Raw genomic sequence first — 13,925 nt, forward strand, 5'->3', positions numbered from 1 at the left:
ATTAATAATAAATTATAAAATTTTAATAAATGTGGAGTATTTGTTGGGCATTTTTTGCTTAAGTACGTATAGTGTGACGTATAAGACAGAGACGCACCATAAATTGCGGTGTGAGGTCGAGTGGACTCGCATAATTAACAATTAAAAAACAACGGTCTATATTGAAGTAAGTCTCGATTACCCGTTAGAATCTTGAAATTGAATTTATAAACTTTAATTAAGGCACTTGGCAACCTGAAAACTAATAATTTACATATGAGTTTTCAAATCTCGAAAATGCGTAGGTATTTTCACATTTTTCAGATTTTAAATCGCTTATAACTCAAAAACCATCAACTCTTGAAAAAAATGACAAGATACCTTTTTTTTAAATACAATTTTTTTTTACATGCCCGGCATCCCGGGCATCTTCTGATTTGTTGAAGGAGACATTTTTGAACAGAAATCCACACAAAAAAAACTGAATCAGAAAATTTGTCATTCTTTACAAAAAAAATTATCAGTGAGAAAAATTACATTTTTTTATTATGTACAACCTGTCTGAAGTTTTAAGTGAGTTTGGTGCAACTGATTCTCATTGGGGAGTTGAGATATTCATCTGTTAGCTGAGATCTGAGATCTGTACCGATTTTTAATAAAGTTCGTTCTTAATAAAGCGGCTTCGCACACATAAGTTGAGTCAAACATAATATACAATTTCATGGCCAAACATTTTCAAAATTGCCAAACGCTATATTCTGAATTTAATGACGGTCCGCACAAATGTAGCTCACGGTCCGGATGCGGACCGCGGTCCGCTAATTGGTGACCCCTGACCTAGAGCAACTTTACCAAAAATTCCAAAAAAGTCATTCTTTTTACAATGCAAGTGGTAAATCACAAGACTTCACACATTGTAAAAAATTTTGACACTACACAAAATCAACTAATTACACATTTTTAATGTTAACATATTGGTAAAACTGGCTTACCTGTGATTTTGTTTGTAGTAAGCACCACTCCACAATTTGGCGGGAAAGCGCTTTGTCTTCTGGAAAATATATCAGCTGTCGTTTGGTTAACGCCTTCAAAAGGACAGCAGTATGAATTTAGCCCACTGTGGCAAGAATAAAAAACATGACTCGATCTTGTATGGGTACACAGAGACAGAGGGACACAGGTGCTATCTTCTGAACATTCCGAAGCATCTGACAATATTTCTGAAATAAATAGAATTTTTTCTTAATAAAAATTAATTCAGATTAAATGTCTTACGAATATTAAATAAAATATAAAGTAACATAATCTCTATTTAGCATAAATTGGTGCAACAACTAGAATACCCCAAAAATACTTATTCTTAATTTTATAAATTTTTTCAACTCTACTAATCAATCTAACCAATCTCATTTCCGCCAAATGCATTAGTTGTTTCTTTCTTTCCAACATTCAGTCCCACACATCATAGCTGGTCTTATGGCATTTTTATATTGGATATCTCTTTCCCTTCCACATAATATGTGATATTATCACTTCTTTCTTTCACTTCATCCATCCCGCCTCCCGCCCTAATTCTATTTCATGCGTCTCCACCATTTCTCCATTACTCTGTAATATCGATTCTAGATACTATATTACTTTAATGTAACTTTTCGCAACCATTTCTAGTGGTACCCTCACCCTTCATCTTCAGATAAACATTCCAAATATTCTTTGGTTTCCTAAGTTTCAAACCTTTTTCCTCACTAGCTTGTTTCCACTATTGGGCCTGGATCCCGCGTACCAAAAAAGCTGTTTAATAGCAAGCTGAAAATTTGTTAATTTCTTAACGGTGTCTAGTCGGGCAAACTTTGTTATATGGGAACACTGGAACAGGGGAATATTAATTGTGGAACAGGTTAAAAATTTGAAATGTCAGACTACGAAAACGTCCCATGTATTTAGTCGGACAGAACTTCCAATTGATTTGTTACCCTTTCATTAAACTCTCATGCAAAAATTAGACTGGTATTTGTCACCAACTGGGCATTGGTTTGACACGTAGAACGTGTCAAATGACAGGAATTATGTTGGTGATACGTAGCAGTCTGATTTTTGCACGAGAGTTTAATGAAAGGGTATCAAATCAATTGGAAGTTCTGTATGACAAAATACATGGGACGTTTTCGTAGTCTGACGTTCCAAATTTTTAACCTGTTCCACAATTAAAACTTCCCTTGTTCCAGTGTTCCCGTACATCAAAGTTTGTCCTACTAGACACCGTTATTAATCAGCTTTTTTTTGGTACGTGGGATCCAGGCCAATATTTCTAATGGTTCTACATCACAGCACATATTAAACACCAGGAAATTTTATCCTATAGTTTCCCTTTTTTCTCATTCAATACTATAAGCAACAAATATATACTCTGATTAGGAGCTATATATTGGAGCTATATATTCTTTGCTATAAGAATACATACATAATTTACTAAGTACTGAGCCCTGATGCAATCCTACATTCAGATGAAATTTATCAGTATCTCCCACACCTGCCCAAGTACTAGTTCTTACTCCCTCATACATGTGCATCATCACAATCTTCACAAAACTCTCACAATCTTCTTTTTCTTCCTGTGGCTTGCCTATTTTCAAACGGTGGCTATCGCCATGTTAACAAGCTGCCGGAACGCTTCTAGGTCGGTAGCTACATGAAAACAATTTCTTGGCCGTTCGACCTGTCCATAGTCTAATATTATGCAGCCAGGAGAGGGACAGTTTTCTTCCATTTTCTATCTGTTTTGCCTTGAAAGATGAACCAGAGTAAGCGATATTTAGGTCCCCACATTATATAATCGAAATATTGGACCTTTCTTATTTTGATGGTTGCCTCAATGAATTCTCGCCTCATTGTGCATGGTTTCTAGCATACAGACGGGATTGTATCCTCGGGATAGTGTCCACGAGATTTTAATCATGCGACGGTAACTCCATGACTCGAACGCTTTCAATCTGTTTAGATTTTTGAATATTATTGTCCAGACTCTCACCATACTCAATGAAAACTGCTTTCTTATCGAGCGCCCACTACAGAAACACTCGAAGAATTCTTGTATATGCTTTCTTAACATTAATGTATGCCATTTGAAATTACAGTCTCATAAGAAACAATCTTTGTTTATTTCTGTATTTTTTCATCAACCAACTTATGAAAATTACATCTGCTGTTGCTGTTAATTTGTCTTGATGATGATCAGAGATTTAATATTTGGTTCAAATGCTTAACCTTTTTTTATTTTTAAGTGCTTAAGCAATTTCTACTGTGTTATTTTTGTGACCATTGCTGTACTGTCTCCGTAGCTCTCTCTGACGACAAGACAACGCCCTACTTACATCCTACCAAATTCTCTTTATGATGCAGCAACATGGAAAGGGATATCCGCTACCATATGTAACTGGACCGTATGTATCTACTCCTGGTGGATGACTTCATCTAGGTTCTTGACACACAGGGGTAGAAGTTCAAGCCTACATGGATGATCTAGTAATTATCATAAGAGAAAAATATGTTCCTCTTACGATATGTAACTCCAATGTGTAAACATGTTCTATTTAGCACACTTCAAAGAACAAAAGATCCTTACTAGCTGCTGCGACAGAGAAAAATTCTCTGTCAATCCTGGAAAAAAAAACGTAGTAGGTAGTTTCACACGCAGACGGAACCAACATAAACTGTGGATACTTGTTCTGTATGGAAAAACCGCCAAAGAGGCGAATGAGGTCAAATGTCTAGGATAGAATATCTAGATAAGCGGCGATAATATACTTCTTCTTCTTTAAGTTCCATCTTCTATCGAAGGTTGGAAATCATTAGTCGGAGAGATAGAAGCGGATTTTGTGCGTGATAAGTAATATGGAAAAACTATATGGGGATATGTTGATCTAGTTGTGTACATTTTTATTATTTTTTTTTGTGACGCTCTTGATAGAGATAGTGCATCAAAATTTGGGAATAAATAGGTCATGACGTAACTAATTAAAATCTCCAGGGTGAAACCTGCGTGGCCGACAAAGGGGTGGGAAAAGGGGTGAATATAAAAATTAAAATTGGGTTTTTTGTGACGTTTCTGATCGAGATAGTGCACCAAAATTTGGGAATAAGTAGACCATGACATAACTAAGTAAAATCCCAAGAGCCGGAAAACAGATTGGGGGACGAGGGTAGTTATAAGGGGTTAAAGTCGCGGTTTTTATTATTTTTTTTTGTGACGCTCATGATCGAGATAGTGCACCAAAATTTGGGAATAAGTAGGCCATGACGTAACGAATTAAAATATCCAGGGGCGGAACGCTGCGTGGCCGACGAAGGGGTGGACAGGGGTGAATATAAAAATTAAAAGGGATTTTTTGTGACGTTCCTGATAGAGATAGTGCACCAAAATTTGGGAATAAGTAGATCATGACATAACTAAGTAAAATCCCCAGAGCCGGAAACCAGAGTGGGGGACGAGGGTAGTTATAAGGGATCAAAGTCGCGGTTTTTACTATTTTTTTCTGACGCTCATAATCGAGATAGTGAACCAAAATATGGGAATAACTAGTTCATGACGTAACTAAGTAAAATACCCAGGGGCGGAACGCTGCTTTTGGGGACAAAGGGGTAGGGACAGGGGTGAATATATAAATTATAAGGGTTTTTTTGTGACGTTCGTGGTAGAGATAGTGCACCAACATGTAAAGTTTAATTATATGAGAACTTTTTAAGAGCACAATATATAACAAATATTTGGCTAAATGCTCATAAATCAGTTCCAACAGTACTCATTCCTACTGATTATGGATGAAAACTGGCTGATGATAATTCCTATAAATTTAATTGGTTTAAAGGCCCACAGTTGCCAGAATCTATTCGAGATATTGTTATAGGGGATGATGAGTCTGAAAATGAGATGGATGATTTTGAGTGTGAAAGTGAGTGATAATAACGAGTGATATAGTGAAAATGGTGATAATAACGAGTCTGATGAAAATTATATTAGCGGTGATGATGACTAATGTAATTATATGTATTGCATAAAGTATATTTTTAAGTAAATTTTTGTACATGTTAAAAGGCTACATCAGCGCGTCATGAAGACGAAAAACGCATTCCAAGATTGCAGCTTTTGTTTTGAATATTTTGTCGGGTTATTTGACACACATATACGTAATATGTTAAAGAATGGCGGTACACAGCCTAATTTGAAAAATATGTTAGTATGTGGAAATTAGTCCAAGTATAATTAAATAAAAGAAGAACAAAAAATTACACTTTTTTCGAATAAACTTTTTATTCCATGCCTAGATTTTGTGTCACATTGGAACTACTAAAATCGTTTATCTATAACAAGAAATCGAACTTAACTGACAACATTTGGCAACATAGAGAAATAGTCACCGTTATCACAATGCCTATTATTACAATATTGTGCTTTCGTCTTTGATAGTGTCATTTACTTCCGACGCACTGTTGCCAAAGGTTCGCAAAACTTTCGAAAAACGGTGCGGCAAAACTTTCGCTCGAATTAACATTAATAACACACTGATGTAGCCTCTTAATACTTGTAGATGTAAATAAAATTATATTTTCCGATGAAAAACCATGAAGTTTTTTCTAATTTCATCACTGTTTCTATCAATTAATAATAAAAATTTCGAGAACAATAATTACAATTATTTGCATAAATCAATGTTATAAAAATTTTTTGAAAAATATAAGAAATTTTAATTTTTTCTCTACATTTTTTATGAAAATATTGTGACACCGTTCTTAACAAAGCTAGCTGACCCCATCTAGCTGTCCGCCCTTTTGGATTTTGATTCTACAATGAATCAATTGTGCAAGTTACGGACATATTCTCGATTACGGATATATTCTCGATTCCAAAAATTTTGCGTATTCACACTTGTCCGCCCCGGGAGATTTTATTTAGTTTTTTCATAATCTACTTATTCCCAAATTTTGGTACACTATCTCGTTAACGAAGGTCACAAAAAACCCCTATATTTGTATATTCAACCCTACCTACCACCCATTTATACTCAAGCAGCGTTCCGCCCCTGGAGATTTTATGTCATGATCTACTTTTTGCCAAATTTTGGGGCACTATCTCGATCACGAACGTCACAAAAAACCCATATACTTTTTATATTCACCTCTGGCCCCACCCATTTGTCCCCCACACAGCGTTCCACCCCTGGAGATTTTACTTAGTTATATAATGGTCTACTTATTCCCAAATTTTGGTGCACTATCTCGATCAGGAACGTCACAAAAAACCCAATTATAATTTTTATATTCACCCCTTCCCACACCCCTTTGTCGGCCACGCAGGTTTCCGCCCCTGGAGATTTTAATTAGTTACGTCATGACCTACTTATTCCCAAATTTTGGTGCACTATATCTATCAAGAGCGTCACAAAAAAAATAAAAACCGCGACTTTGACCCCTTATATCTACCCTCGGCCCCACTCTGGTTTCCGGCCGTTGGTGAAAGTAATGTACACAACTAGTTCAACGTATCCCCATATAGTTTTTTCATATTACTTATCACGCACAAAATCCGCTCCCAGCTCTTAGACTAATCATGGTAACGCCCTGTTGACTACTGCTCTAAATAGCTCTGCACTACTGCATTCGAACTATTCCCTTAAGTTCATAAGCCAGGTTGTTCTTCGTCTTCCCACATTTCGTTTTCCTCAAATTTTCCCTTCTTTTTCTTTTTCAAGTGCCGTCTTCTAATCGGAGGTTGGATATCATCATCACTATCTTTACTCTATCCACCGCTGCTCTGAAGAGTTCTATAGAACTGCATCTAAACCAGTCCCTTAAATTCTTTAACCATGACACTCTCCTTCTTTCTATACTCCTTCCGCCTCTTATCGTTCCCTGTATTATCAGTCTTAGCATTTCATATCGCGGTCCCCTCATTACGTGTCCCAGATATTGTAACTTTCTTATTTTTATTGTGTTAATTATTTCGCATTCTTTACCCATTTCTCGCAATACCTCCGTATTCGTTTTCCTCTGTGTCCATGCTATTCTAAGCATCCTTCTGTAACACCACATTTCAAATGACTGTAGCTTATTTATGTGTTCTTGCTTTAATGTCCAGCTTTCAAGTCCATATTGTAGTATCGAGAACACGTAGCATCTCAAGGCTCTTGCTCTCAGTTCTAAGCTAAGGTCTTTGTTGCAGAGAACTGTTTTCATTTTTACAAACGCATTTCTTACTATTTCTATCCTGGTCCTTATTTCTGTTGTTTGATCATTTTTCTCTGAAATCCAGGGTTGAGAGTAACCATTGTTTTGGTATGTTTCCTGTTTTGTACACTGTGTTAAACAAGTCTACGATAATGTCTAAGGTTTCATCATTTATGCATTTTAAGCTTTCTACTGGGATTTGGTCTGGACCTACTGCTTTACCATTTTTGCTGTTTTTTAATGCCGATTTAATTTCTTCTTTTAATATCTTCAAAACCGTATCATCTTCTACTTCGACTTCCATCTGCTCTGTTCTATTGTCTTTGAACAATTCATTTATGTATTATGTCCATCTCTTTAATTTTTCGTTAGTACTCAACACAAGTTTGCTATCTGTATCTTTTAGTATTCCCGGTGTTCTTTTTCTGTTGTTATGAGTTAATTCCTTATTTTTTATGTGTGTTAAAATTATCATGTCTTTTCTGGTGTTCTTCTATTTCTGCGCATTGTTCTTTTAACAATTGTTCTTTAGCCTGATTAATTTTGGATTTTGTTTGTTTATCCACATTTTTGTACATCTGATTATCTTTGTTTTTATGCTGACGTCTTTCTTCCATTAAATCTAAGATTTCCTCCGTCATCCATTGTTTCTTTTTGTATCTGGTTGGTGTAAGAATTTCTTTTTGACATTTATTTATTTCTGTCTTTATTAATAACCATTTTGTCTCTGTTTCAGTATTTTGCTGGATTTGTTCTTTAACATTCATTAAACGGTTATTAATTTCATCTGTCAGGCATTGTTTTATGAGTGGATTTCTTAGTTTACTTGTATCGATTTTTACATTTGTTGTTCTGCGTTTTATTATTTTCATTTTGAGCCTAATTTTGGTCACTACTGGGTTGTGATCTGATCCTATGTCGGCACCTGGATAGGTTTTTGAAGATATAATTGCGTTCTTGTATCTTTGTCTAATCAATACATAATCTATTTGGTTTCTTACAATTCTCCCTTCTTGATCTGCTGGTGACTTCCAGGTATATAGTCTTCTCTTTGCCATTTTAAACAATGTATTAGTTATGACAAAATTATTGTTTTGGCAAAATTCGATAAGCCTGTCACCTCTTTCGTTTCTGTTGCCCAGACCATATTCTCCTGTACATTCTTCTACTTTTTGGTCTCCAATCTTTGCGTTAAAATCTCCCATTATAATTGTAACATCCTGCGTTTTAATGGATTTTAAAATATTGTCTAGGTCTTCGTAGAAAGTTTCAATATCGCTCTCTGGTTTGTCCGCAGTCGGAGCATAAACTTGTATTATGTTTAATTTGGGTTTATTGTGATTTAATTGTAAGAGGATAATTCTGTTGGAGTATGGAACGAAATTTACTACAGCTTTATCAATGTGTTTGTTTAGTATTATCCCGACACCATATCTGTGTGAACCGTCTTGACTTCCTGAATAGTATATTGTTTTGTTGTTAATTTTCATCTTTCCTGAGTCGGGCTATTGGACATCGCTGATTCTTAAAATGTCTATATTCAGCCTTTCCATTTCTTTAACGGCATTATGTACTTTTCCAGCTTCATGTAGACTTCTAACATTCCAAGTCGCTACTTTGCAAGGTTTTCGCATGTTGACGACCGGGAAGGCCTTGCAGTCTTGTGAGTTTCCTCCTCTGCCGGATCTTGTTTTCCGAGATTCATGACCAGTAGAGTGTTTGGTTATGTTGTTAGTCATGATGCTTAACTAGGGATGCTTTATGAGCCTTTAATGCATTGGTTTCCCGTTGACTTATGCATCTCCACGCCGTTGACCATGCCTGGTTCGTCTGCCTTTAGAAATGATTTCTCATTTCTAGGACAAGAAGGTGCCCTTCCACTTACCGACTCTTCCACCCGAAGCTGTTGGTCAGTAAGTGGGGGATTGCTTATACCGGCAATCACTCGGACGTCAGCGCCTCGTTTGTTATCTAGCAGGATGTACCGGATGATCATGATGGAGATCATCTCACGGGCAGGTGAGGTTAACATTTGAATAGAAGAGGCTATGTATTGCGCATCACTAATCCCTTACATCCCTACATCCCTTACATCCCTACAGATTTTCCCTTGCATACGTAATAAGTTGTATTAATGAGTATTTTTGCCCTCTCATCACATGTCCCAAATACTCAAGTTTTCGTGTTTTGATAGTTAACATTATTTCCAGTTTATTTCCTATCATTCTAGTTACTTCCACGTTTAACTTTCTTTGAATCCACGATATTCGCAAGATTCTTCTGTAACACCAAAATTCAAAGTGGAGTACACGGAACGCTAATTTGGTAAGACACCAAACTAACAAAGCAATGTTTCCATTCGGACACGTCAAATGATATTCGGAAAAACATGAGGATGAAACCACATTTTTGTCAATGTAAATGCTAACAAAAGATCACCAAAGAGAAGCTGAATAAGCTTCAACTACAAGCATGCTTAATCATAACAGGAGCTATGTCGACTTCCCCTACCGCCTCCATGGAGGTCATGCCTTTATTGCATATATGGATGGTGAAGGAGGCCAAAGTAGAAGTATGCAGAAGACAGACAAGATTCTGGGAAGCAAGTCAAAGGGATACTGGGATCAAATCTAAAGAGATAATTAAAAATCAAGGAGACTTGGAAATCGTACCAGATGCAATGCAACCTGAATATAATTTAGAAAAGCCGTTTACAGTTCTCTTCCCAGGAAAGGACGAATAGGATTTAAATAAAACGAATCTCAGAATCATAGATCAATACTGGTATACTTCTTCTTCTACTTCGGATTTTTCCCATTATGAGTTCGCCGTTTTCGTCCTTCATGCACTCTATTCTCCCAGTCACATTCTCTGAGGTATCTATTTATCATAGCATTTCCTATGTAACTTTCACATTAATCTCATAGCAAGTCTTACTCTCAATCTTCTTCCCAGCTGGTTCCAGTCCGTTATTCTTTTCGGTCACCTGTGCTCTGGCAATCTTTGTAGGTACATGCCCGTACCACTGTAGGGCTCTGTTTTCCATTTTTTTTTTGTAATTGAGCACTGTACTTCCATACTGTTTCATTTTTTTCTCTTCTTATTCATTCTTTTCTCTCTGGTGATTTATAGAAATCTTATAATAAAGTCCAATTCTACCACTGTCGAGCTCCGTTTTCCAACTTTTTTGTAATTTAACATTCTACTTCCATTCTGTTGCATATTTTTTCTGTTCTTATTGATTCTATCCTCTCTGGTGATTTGTAGACATCTTATCATACAGTCCAATTCAACTGAAATTGCTGGTATACTAACGACTCTAAAACTGATGAAGGACTAGAAGCTGGAGTATAGGGGAGACCGAGGCAGAACGGGAAACTTAAGAAAGAAAACATCATAGAAAGAAAACTAAACTGTGTATCAAAAAATAACAAAGTCATATAGAGACACTTGCTATTAAACTTAATATAACTTACTTTATTTATAATCCAAATTGCTTAGTTATTTGGTTATAAAGAACTTAACTCATCATTCCGGTTACGGGGCAAAATGAGAAATGCTATGGGGCAAAATGGGAATGTATTTTAGTCAGGCTGGCAGCGTTCACAAATATGAGCACCTTCGTCTTCATCATCAACAGCTATCCAGCCACCTATTATGGAGCCCATCCATGGCAGACACTACACACTAACCATCCTTCAGTTGACTTTAAATATAAGTAAAATCCACGAGGAAAATAAACTTCCTGTAGCTGGCTGTATACCATAAATCACAAAAATACCAAGTTTCTTGTAAAAGGTATATATTAAAATACCCTAAATAAGGGTCACAATACAGAACGTTTTCGGATTAAGGAATCCATCATCAGTGTTTAAAAGCCCTAAAATTAAGAATAACCTAATTAAATGAGATAAAAGTTAAAATTGACAGAGGTTTTCAAGAACAAGAGGCCATACTTACAAAATTTGCATGCCTGAGCCACCAAAATGTATAGGGTAAAAACCCTTTAAATGTAAATAATAAAGTTATTTTACATATTTATATAAAATTCATCGGATGTTATAGATAAACCTGGATGTTACCCAGGGCAATACAGGACTCTCCCCACGTGGTTGGAACTTTTTTTGGAGAAAACCTCACATATTGGATTTCAATGGCCAACTGACAAGTGAATTCAAGAGCAACCCAAAATGACATCAAGAACTGTCAATGTAACCTAGTTGTAATATTACTTCAGTCACAACGTTAAAGATTAATTTAAATGTTTTAAGATAAAAAACAGTATCAAATTTACAAATAATAAAAATAAAAGATGTTCGCAAAATATGAAAAATTTTTCCCTTAAAATAATGCATTAATTAAGTATTCAAAATAGGGAAATGAAATGTTTACGTTACAGGAAGTTATGCAGTCAACAATACCAATAGGTGTTGTATTAGTGGTATGAAATTGTCAATACGATTAGACAAATAGTGGTAAAGGCCTTATACTAGGAACACAAAATAGTATGTAATGTGTACGTATGTGTACGATTTCAAGAGTATTGATTAAATGATAATTGTTTAATGACTGATAACTTTCTTGGTAGTCGACCAACATAAATTGTATAATGATAGAAAAATTGATATGATAATTGTAAAAATACTGTTTTGTTTTTATCTGATTGAAAATGAGACTAAAGACTAAAGTCTCATTTTCAATCAGATGAAAATAAAACAGTATTTTTACAATTATCATATCACTTTTTCTATCATTATACAATTTATGTTGGGTCGACTACCAAGAAAGTTATCAGTCATTAAACAATTATCATTTAATCAATACTCTTAAAATCGTACACATATGTACACATTACATACTATTTTGTGTTCCTAGTATAAGGCCTTTACCACTATTTGTCTAATCGTATTGACAATTTCATACCACTAATACAACACCTATTGGTATTGTTGACTGCATAACTTCCTGTAACGTAAACATTTCATTTCCCTATTTTGAATACTTAATTAATGCATTATTTTAAGGGAAAAATTTTTCATATTTTGCGAACATCTTTTATTTTTATTATTTGTAAATTTGATACTGTTTTTTATCTTAAAACATTTAAATTAATCTTTAACGTTGTGGCTGAAGTAATATTACAACTAGGTTACATTGACAGTTCTTGATGTCATTTTGGGTTGCTCTTGAATTCACTTGTCAGTTGGCCATTGAAATCCAATATGTGAGGTTTTCTCCAAAAAAAGTTCCAACCACGTGGGGAGAGTCCTGTGTTGCCCTGGGTAACATCCAGGTTTATCTATAACATCCGATGAATTTTATATAAATATGTAAAATAACTTTATTATTTACATTTAAAGGGTTTTTACCCTATACATTTTGGTGGCTCAGGCATGCAAATTTTGTAAGTATGGCCTCTTGTTCTTGAAAACCTCTGTCAATTTTAACTTTTATCTCATTTAATTAGGTTATACTTAATTTTAGGGCTTTTAAACACTGATGATGGATTTCTTAATCCGAAAACGTTTTGTATTGTGACCCTTATTTAGGGTATTTTAATATATACCTTTTACAAGAAACTTGGTATTTTAAAATATAAGTATCCACAGTAGATGCAACCACAATCTTTCTCATCTTCTTCTGATGAGTCGGTGTCCATCTCGTGTTCTTCTTTAGTTTTCTTTGATTTTTTTTATTAGTTTCAGTTTCAGTTAGGTTCTTCTTGTAAGGTTTAAATGCTGTAAAGTAGTGGCAATATAGGATGGGATAGTCCCGTCTTGTCCCGGTCGCTTTGCCCCGACAGACATCTTTTCAAATAAAATTAGTCATTTCTAACGTAACAGATATAAAACGGTTCACAGTAAGCAATATTAAAATTCAGTAACATATCTATCCTATTTGAATGAAAAACGTGATAAAAGTTGCTTACTGACCTTATAGCATTTCTATAAATATTACTAAATTTTTTAACAAAACAAAAGAAAACGGATTTTATGTCTGTAAAGAAGCACACTACGTGACTTAAAGTTTCTTTCTAATGAATGAAGTGGGTCAACCCACGTTCGTTCGAATGGCGCTATTACCTATATTATGACGACTATAAGCTATGCACACCGATACATTTCCCGTTCTGCCCCGAGCCTCGTTTTGCCCCGGTCTCCCCTACGTAGGAAAACTAAGGCTAAGCATTAGTGAAATACTAGGTAATCACTCTACTATCTTTCAAGCGGAAATTTATGCTATAGAGATGTGCCTGTAGGAACTAATAAAGAGAAATTGCAGGGACAGATCTATGAAAATTATATCTGATCTTATATACTTAAACTTAAAAAACTTACAACTTAAAAAAATTACAATATCAATTAAACGACGTTAAACGGCGATTATTTTTGACAATTTCTGCCGATGCGATCTGGCGATGCTAAATGAAACACCGACCGGCAGATTTAAATATGCCGTACCTGCCTACGGAGAGAATGTATGTTCGCTTGCTCATCGACTTGTTATTTCGTTGAGTTTTACGCGTAAATAGTCAAGCTACGGAGTGCTACGGATGAGTTAGGTACGGCTAGCCGAAAAGTCAGATGAATGGCTCGGATCATCCATTTTTTGAGAAGTCTGTTATGCGCAGGGAACACTTAACGCTCGGATTGATCAAATCCTTTTAAAAACCATGAATAAAATTTAGTCTGTATTACCTGACAGATTTTTTTTACTTCACAGAT

The sequence above is a fragment of the Diabrotica virgifera genome, chromosome 6, assembly GCF_917563875.1.
Source record: "Diabrotica virgifera virgifera chromosome 6, PGI_DIABVI_V3a".
NCBI classification, from domain to species: Eukaryota; Metazoa; Arthropoda; class Insecta; order Coleoptera; family Chrysomelidae; genus Diabrotica; species Diabrotica virgifera.